Consider the following 9,261-nt stretch of genomic DNA (forward strand, 5'->3'; position numbering starts at 1 on the left):
TTTGGCATGGCGCGCGCGCGCGTGCTTGGTGCAGTTAGCGTTGGCGTTCACTACGGTGTCGCTAATGACTTCGTACTTTGCGGTGGCGGGTCATAGTCGCACCGAGCGCTATTCGATGGCGGTATTGCATCTCCGCCATCGTTTTCCGATTTCCGCCAGGGTCGTAATGAGGGCCACTGTGCACAATTTCAGTGTTGGTGGAAATTAAACATTATTGGCTTTTAATTAGGTTCATAAACTGCACACTCGGTGACTGTGATGTTCTGTATTATTAAGGGTCCACATACGATGTTCATTTTTTTGAAACTTGAGTGATACATTCGAAAACAAAAACCTGCAAAGGTAGATAGCACAGCAGTCTGAGTGACTATTGTTGAGCTGTTCTTTGTTCAGCTGCCTATAAATCCTATGGGTTTTTTCAATTTCTTCATGGAAGATGTGCTGCAAAATACACTATTATGGTTTGTGGAGCGTTCAGACAGGGAGTAGGGGAATGTTTGATCCCATATTGAAAATCAAAAGTAGGCACACGTCAGTTCTGCTAAATCGTATATGTATGTACTTTAAAATAAGAATAATTAGGAACATGTTTTTACACTTGAATCTTACAGATCCGCGTCTATCCACTAATGTTAGGTAAGCATAGAAATTAAATGCAAATCTTTACGAACCGAGAATAAGGAATAGTTTAACAAGTACAAGTCAAAATGTTGATTATCCGTGGGGAAAAAAATAGAAGGGGACACCCGGATTTGAACCAGGGACCTCTTGATCTGCAGTCAAATGCTCTACCACTGAGCTATATCCCCACATACATCGCTTGATGTCCAACTCGGTTAAAACGAGATATCTGCTGGTGACGATATGATTTAGATAGTGCTATAAGAGAGATAGAAAATGTTAATAGTCGGTGCTGGGGAGTGCGAAATAAATCCTACCGCGGAGATTTTTGGGCGAGTGGTACATTCCGCCATCTAGTCTAGGTATTTGAAAGAGTAAGGTGACTGCGGCGTAAATGCTTGACAGAGATTCGGCGAATGCTTTGCCATTTAATAGTCAAAAGTATCTCAGTGACATATTTGAGTTCTGCTGTCACTCAGCCCCTGTAACCACGCCCTTTTGCTGTCTCCGCTCGCACTTCCTGTTTCGTCGTTCCGGTTTTGAAATCGCAGTTTGCCCACCCTCCTTCGTACGGTACCACTCACAACTTGATATGTTTTCCTGGAGGAACATAGAAGAGGTACACCATGGATAGGGCATAGAAGAAGCAGAGGTAACGCAGGAGCACAGAAGAGGTGCAGCAGAGTTAAGGCAGTGGCGGCTGGGGAATATTTTTAATTGGAGAAGTCTACATCTTTTCCGGAAAATTCAGAAGCAGCTGAGCCTAGAACAAACGAGGGAGGAGGGGCCTGTTAAAAAATAATGGGACCATGATGTCAACAGCGAGACCATGATGTCAACAGCTAACCTCATGTGACTCATCTAGAGACAAGTCTCCGCCTACCTTCTCAGCAGCCCATTACGGCCACTCTTCCTCGTCCCAGTACTTACCTCATGAGGCCCCTGCCTTCAATACAGACCTTCATCTATTTCTTTCAATCCCTATAACTCCTCCCCCACATCCACGTCACTCAGTTTTCATTTTTCCTGACTCCGGCAGGTTGGACTTTTACTTCACGGCGCGGGGCACTGGGGAGCACCGATTGCTGACCCCCTGGGTGGGGGGGGGGGCTGTGTGGCGGGGCCCTCGGCTCCCTCAGGTGCGGCGCTGCTCCAGGGCCCCCTGTGGGGCTTGGGGTCACAGTTGAGCCGGTTTGCCTCGCTCGGTTCTTTGCTGGGCTCCGGACCACATCGTGAGCATTGTGTCCCGGGTCCTGCACGGCCCGGGGGAAGGTAAGGAGAGGGGAGGACTGGGCTTGATGTTTTTCCCCTCTCCTCCTGTTTTGGCCTTCTTGATTCGACTGGCCATTTCCTTGTTCTCTGTGTACACATCTTTATTGGAAATGATGGAAAGCACTTGGCAGTATGGGCTAGCCTTCCCTTTTGTTGTGTGGCCTCTCTGCTTCTTGTCGTGGGGTGACAGTGGCAGTGAGTCTTTGAAAGTGCGGGGGCTCTGTTCTGTTGCAGGCATGTCACATACCACCCGCTCCTCACACAACCCAGGATGCACCGGTTGTTAGCTGCATTCTCTGGGGGAATGTAGGGAGAGGGGAGGACTGTGCTTGATATTTTTCCCCTCTCTTGCTGGGATGGCCATCTTGACTCCTTCGACAGGCCGTTTCCTCGTGCTCTGTGTACACATCTTTATTGGAAATGATGGCAAGCACTTGGCAGTATGGGCTAGCCTTCCTTTTTGTTGTGAACCCTCTCTGCTTCTTGTCGTGGGGAGAGTCTTTGGAAGTGCGGTGGCTCTGTACTGTCACAGGCATCATACCATCCGCTCCTCAGACACACACAGGCCCAGGATGCACCGGATGTTGGCTGCATTCTTTGCGTACAGCCTGTGAAAACAGCTCAGATTTGGACACGACTGCAAGCGGCTGGAAGGGTACTGGCCTGGCATAGCCAACACTTCGGGTTCGAGTCTCAGCGATGCTGACTCTGCCATTCATCCTTCCTAGACCGACGCATTGGAACCATTTGGAGCATGGGGCTACCAGCTACTGCATACAGGGCTCAAGCCACCTCTCAGTCATGTGGAGAGTTAGTGGTGTGTTTGGGTCTGTGCTAGCTATGGACGCAGACTCCTTGTGCTGTCCTCTGAACTGCGCGAGGGAAGGTCAAAGGAGATTTTCTTTTCCTCTTGTCAGGCATGGAATTATAGAAAATGCATCATGGAAGTAACGGCCATGCAGGGGGTTCCCAGTGTCTCTTCTTTTAGGGGCTAGGTCCTCCGGTGCCGACGTGATGCTTTCACGCCTCATCTCTGACGTGTGGGAAGTGATAGGGCACATGGTGACACATGTCTGCTTTAGAGGGGTTCTTAGAGCCCTGGTGCCGGTGGAGGGGGATGTCACTTCAGTGGGTTTTTTCCAGTTTTGGCATACCCCAGGTAGGGATTTGCCTTTGATGTCTGCTATCCAGGATGGTTTTCTTTGTCCCGCTTTTTGACAGTACTCTGCCCTTTTGACGCCAGCCCGGTGGCTCCTCTGTCGGCTGAGGGGGCCATGGTCTGCTGGACTTCTGGGCTGTCCTGTGACTTCCTTTTGAGAGGTTGGATCTTTTTGTGGGCTGACGAGCATGCTGTTATATTGTGGCGCATGCCTGCTTCAACGTCCTGTGATTTTCCTCATGCAAGTGCAGTGGCTGGCGGTTTTTCCCTGGCTCCTCGTCTCTATCTTCTCGGAGGTGTATGGGACCGGTGGGGTTCGGCTTCCTGGGTAATGGGCTCCTTCCGGAGGGGAGTATCCGTTGCTGTTCCTGTCTCCTCCTGTCCAGGTTTGCATAGTTGGGACTTTGGTACCCAGCTCATGGTCCAAGTAGTAGGCCATGATATCCGTTCTCTCTGAATGGTTGTTGTGGGTTACCGTCTTGCCCGTTCCTCTCCCTGTTCAGGGTCAAGTTTTCTACTTGCGGATGTTCCTGGTCCCTATGCCTTCTAGGATGTGTCACCTGCTTATGGGTCTCAAGGCCCTGTACTGCTTGTCCGGACGGAACGCTTCAACGTGGGGGCTTTACGGAACGTATTCTGGATGTTGTGCGGGGGGGGCTTGCTGGCTGTTCTGGGCAGGGTTCTCAGAAGGCAGTATGTCTCGGCCCGCCTGTTGCTGAAGTTACAGGGCACGTGGCATGTGGCGTGTTTTCCAGTTCCTTGAGCCCGTCTTCAGTTACGTCCCCTGGTGTCTTATACTCTCTCCCACTGGCTCCCGACGTCTCGGCTATCGTAGTTTTGTTTTCAGTGTCCCCAGCGCTGCGAGTCTCCCTGCTATGGTGGCGGCGGTTTCAGGTCTACACGCTGAGATGTGCATGGTCCTTCCTCCTGTGTCCTCTCTTACTACCGATGCCAGCAGAATGGGTTGGGGGCTCTACATTGGGGGTCCTCTCAGCTCAAGGGTTGTGAGATCTGGGAAGAGCCGGCGATCATCCAATTGGCAAGAGTTGTGCCATTGCCCAAGCTCTGGTGTACTTCGAGGAGTTGCTGGACGGTCGGCGGTTTTGGTCCGATTGGACAATACGACGGCCTTGGCATATGTCAACTGCAAAAGGGGTTCCGGTCGCTCCTTGAATGCTCTGGCAGCGCTGATAGGCACCTGGGAAGAATCTCATCTGTTGTCTCTGCTGGCCTCACGTATCAGAGGGGTGGGCAATGTTCAAGCAGATTTTCTCAGATGCCGGTTTCACTCCTTTGCGGAACTGGTCCTATTGGCCCAGGTCTTTGCGGTGATCTGTGTCAGATTAGGGTCCTCGGTTCTTGACCTGTTTGCACCCCCGGCCTCAGCAGAAGATCCCCTCTTCTGCTCTTGGTTTCATACCAAGGGGTTTGGGACCCTCTCTGTGCAGTGGCCTTGGGGTTTTCTTTATGCCTTTCCGCCTATTCCCCTTCTGCCCAGGGTGGTTTGGCGCATCAGAGTGTCCAAGGTGACTGTGTTGTTGTTAGCTCCGTTCTGGTCCTGCCGGAGTTGGCTCCCCTCTCTGTTGGAGCTTCGGTCTTAGGAACCTTGGCTGGTTCTGAGGTGGCTGTGTCCCCTTCAAGGGGATCTGCGTTTGGAAGTCCACCGGATGCAATGGGCAGTGTGGCTGTTGCTCAGTCTAGGTGATATCTCAGGGGTCCTCAGATCCTGTAGTTGAGTCCATAATGGATGCTCTTAGACCCTCCGCTCTGAAGGTGTTCGGCAGGCATTGGGGCCATTTCCGAGACTGGTATGGGCGGTATGGGATCCCTGCCCTGCGTTCTGGCCTCTCTGCTATCCTTCGGTTTCCCCAGGAGGGGTTTTGACAGGGGCCTGGCAGTTTTTTTCCAGGCTTCGCTCTCAGTGGGCTTCCATGAAATTCCTTTTGGGGTACTCTGATGGTCACTTGGATGGGGAGGTGTTGGTGAGGAAGTTGCTCCAGGGTTTTTCTTCTTCCCGTCCTTGTGCTGATAAAGGGCTTCCCCCTTGCGATCTCCCTCTTGTATTACGGTTCCTTCAAGGGCCTCGTTTTGAGCCCATTTCCGAGATTGATATCAAACATCTTACACTGAAATCTGCTTGTCTTATTGCCCTCGCTTCTGCCCGTCGGCTTGGGGAGATTGGGACTCTCTTATGACACCCTCCTTTCCTGAGGGTGCTGCCAGGCTCGGTGGTGCTGAGGTGTGGTCCGAAGTTCCTCCCTTAAGTTGTATCTCGGTTTTCACACCTCTCAGGATCTGGCTATCCCTGACTTCTTTCATGATCCGAGAATGCCTGAGGAGGTGGCTTGGCTTAACATTATGTCTGGCGGGCCGTGTTGGAGTATTTGGCTAGGTTTGCTTTTTCCACCATTCTGATAGTCTTCTGATTGCTTGTGGTCCAGCTGGGGCTGGGCATAACGCATCTGTGGTTTCCATTTTCCAGTGGTTCCGGGTTGTGATCTCCAGGGCCTATGTGGCTTCTGGCCTTCCTGTGCCTGCGCACGATCAGGGGCGGTCCGCCAGGGGTTTGGCAGCTTCCTGGGCCGATGCAAGGAGGGTTTTCTCTGCAAGAGATTTGTATGACTGCCGCCTTGGCTGGTCTAGGCATTTTCATCAACCGCTATGGGCTGAGTTTCTCCCACTCAGGGGTTGGTTCCTTTGTGGTTGGAGTTTTGTCTGTGGGGATGTGAATTAAGAGTTATTGTGGGTGTGTTTTGCTGCACTGTTTTTGGCTCTGCGTCTCATTGGGACCTTTTCCCCGTTGCTGCTTTGGTATACCTCATGAGGTAAGTACTGGGACGAGGAAGAATGGACGTGGAGGTAATGCTCTGATTACTTACTGGTAATCTTCATTACTCCTAGTCCTACTCTTCCTTGTCACAGTACTGACAACCCTCCTCACCCTCCCTGCGGGGAAGGACCCATGCTCCGGCTTGGTAATATGAAACTGAGTGACGTGGATGTGGGGGAGGAGTTATAGGGATTGAAAGAAATAGAAGAAGGTCCTGTGTCAGAGGCAGGGGCCTCATGAAGTAAGTACTATGACGAGGCAGAGTAGGACTAGGAGTAATGAAGATTACAGGTTAGTAATCGGAGCATTAAACCCCATGGGGTCTCACAGTTAGGGCTTATCACGTTCTTTGTTGAAGCAGAACGTTTAAAGAGGAAGCTCTTTATAAGTAATTGGTCCATTTAAGAACCATCGTTTTGGACGAGTGAATCAAAAGGGGTATTTTATTCTGAAAGCACATGCAAAAAAACAGTTTTATGCCAAAATCGTTTTTTTAGGACAATGCAAACATGTTGACAAATAAAGTTGCAAACCATCTCCCTAGATTTCATGGGTTTGCTTTTTGATGTGTCAAATACAATTATTGTTATGTAGACTATTGCCTTTCACAGAAGTATGTCTTTGTCAAAGATGCAAAACATCTAGACTACCTTTTCACATGATCTTTTGTCACGAGTCTAAATCGTGAAAGAAAGTTAAAATCCCCTTTTTTTTAATCCTTTTGTTGAATTGCATTCTGGTATTTGTAGTCTAGTTGTACTCTTTCTGATTAGCATATTTGTTTAAGGATTCCTATACTTATGGAGTACTTTAATGATGATCAGTATACTTTTCAAGTCCTCTTTATAAAACTGTATTGTTGAAACCCAAACGTGGCAGTGAGAAAGGGTGTGGGGAGAGAAGGAGAGGATAAATTGGTTGTGATGTCTTACCAGGTCCATGATATGATATAATATGACATTTATAACACGCCTATATACAAGTGTTTCAAGGCACGATGAAGCAAGGGAGGGGAAACAGAGGGAAGACAGAGACAGCGATCGTTCTAGGCCAGGTGACATTGAGATTGCACAAGTGCATGGGAGAGGGAGGGGAAACATGCGGGGGAAGTGCAGTACATGGGAATAAAGATAATAAATAAAAGTGCAGCCAGCTGGAGCCAAGTGCGGGGGGGTAAGTGCAGACATCAGAAGTCAAGTGCAAGTAGGGCTGTAGGGATACAGAAACAGTCCCCGTGTGCAAGGGTTGCCAGGGAGGGCAGTGCGGTGTGCAGCTGGCGGGGTGGGGACTTGTGCCCGAGATCAGAGTGTAGCCAGGTAACCAGTGCAGTATAAGATTCAGCATGGGAGAGGTGGGGAGAAAGCAGAAGCAAAGAGGAAGGTCTTGAGGTGCTTCCGGAAGCGGAGATGGCTATGGGAAGAGCGGTTGCTGGACTGACTGTGTTGTTCTCCCTGGTCCTGTGCTAATTTTCAGGGTACAGTTTGAGGGTATATGTGGGTAGACAGCGTCCGTTCACTTTTCACAAAGCGAACGCCATCCCCCTTAGGTGTTTTTGAGGCTGGCATACAAAAAAAACGTACAGATTGGTCTCATATTCTGGTTTAACCACTGGACAAAATGTGTGCTCCTGGGCAAATCCATTTATCTAACTGAGGCATATGCCAAAATTAAACATGTCTTCAAATGATTCAGATCACTCTATCGACTACTCCAAAATAAGTCTCCCTCCTGATATTGCCAAATACATAATATTCACAGTAAGAATTCAAATACTGAAACAGTTTATTTGATTTCCATGGATATTAAAGACTCATTTTGTGACATAATTTTCTGAGATGCAGATAAGGGGTCCCCACACATCTTATCTTATGCTACCAAGGCCCCGAAAATCCTAAGGCTGGCCCTAGATGTATTAAGGATTTCAATCAGGCGACACATACCTTGGTCTCAGCCTAGTATGTAGCGCACAACTGAGATGCCTTTCTCTTTATTTTATGCGGATTCAATTTGAGATGGTACACAACTCGTATCACACCCCCTTTTTGAAATACCCCGGGTCACAATGGACCATGAACCAGGCTGGTTGGTGAAATTGCAATATTTTTTTTTTTTTAAATTCAAAAGAAATCATACAATTTTTAATATGGGGCAGCAATCACCAATGGGGTGATACTTACAATGAGAATGGAAGCAATGTACTTAATTGACCTTCTCCTAGAACATATACAAAGCACAAAAGAATAGGAGCACTTTTTGAATTAAGATAGATAGCACCCAAGTTAAGGTTTCCCCATGCAGTGTTCCCTCAACCCACAATTAATGAAATTCTGAGTGGATAGAAAGAGGGTAGTCCGGAATAAGAAGCAGTAAACAGAATCAAAATCTGACCTTCCCTCATAAAATAAGAGGCAAAAACTGTAAGACTTTTATCTCTGCAGCAGGACTTTGCTAAAATGTGAACATGTTGCAGTTTAAATGTGATTTTGTGGTTTATAATTTTTATGTATATCACAGGGACAATATAAAAGTGAAAGGATAGTGGTAGTTGAAGATTTGGATGAGATTTTCAGGGTGGCATGAGGTTCAGTTTTAGGAATATAGAGCAGTTCAAAGTGAGAAAATCGGTTTTGAAAGGAAAAGACAGTTTTTGCTTATGCTAGTTTTAATGGCTGAGAAAACAGGAACGCCACCCGTGAATATAAAAGTTACGCTGCAGTTGTAACCCTTCACGCAGTGTACCTCTGTTCTTTAGGGGAAATTAATTTATTTTATCAGAACATTGATAAGGAGTTACAAGATGAGGCGAATAAAAGATTGGCACTAACACTAGAAAATCACGGACAAGATGCACCAAGAATTCTGGCAGTTGGACAAATTATAGATAGGATTGCTACGGAGGGTGGAATAAAGAAAAATCAAGATGGGGTAGACTATGGGTTATGGGATGCAGGATACTCTCAGTTCACTTTTGAATCTGGGATTTTGGACAGTCAACGAGTCTGGTCACCACACGGCGGGTGCGCCTGGCAAAATACAGCTGGGCCGTTCTGGTCACCGGATGGCAAGGAGAGCTGGGCAATTCGTATCACTGGATGGCACAGGTACCGCTGGATGCAGTTAGTAGGCAAGCAGTTGGTGGGCAGCAAGTCAGGCTGGTTCAGGATGGTTCCCAAAAGAATACCACAGCTTGTTCCCTTTTTAATGGAATTTGTTTTGTTTTTTTGTTGGATCAGTGGCCTTGCTGGGACAGGATCAGCAGTGCTTTGGCCTGGTATTGAAAATCTGGAACCAGCAAGATAAATGGAGCAGATCAGGAACACCGGCGCAGGAAATTCAGGAGAGAGTGTCTAGAGTCCTGTCAGGGACTCTTTATATAGAG

The 9,261-nt window shown here is 48.2% G+C and overlaps 1 non-coding gene across 1 annotated transcript; it reads right to left on the reverse strand.

The window, feature by feature from the left end:
* Positions 1 to 737: 737 nt before the first annotated feature.
* TRNAC-GCA (transfer RNA cysteine (anticodon GCA)) lies at positions 738 to 809 on the reverse strand. The gene has a single exon. It is a non-coding gene; the product is annotated as a tRNA-Cys (tRNA).
* Between the last annotated feature and the right edge of the window lie 8,452 nt (positions 810 to 9,261).

Source organism: Ambystoma mexicanum, chromosome 1p, assembly GCF_040938575.1.
Source record: "Ambystoma mexicanum isolate Mex_15411 chromosome 1p, UKY_AmexF1_1, whole genome shotgun sequence".
Lineage (NCBI taxonomy): Eukaryota > Metazoa > Chordata > Amphibia > Caudata > Ambystomatidae > Ambystoma > Ambystoma mexicanum.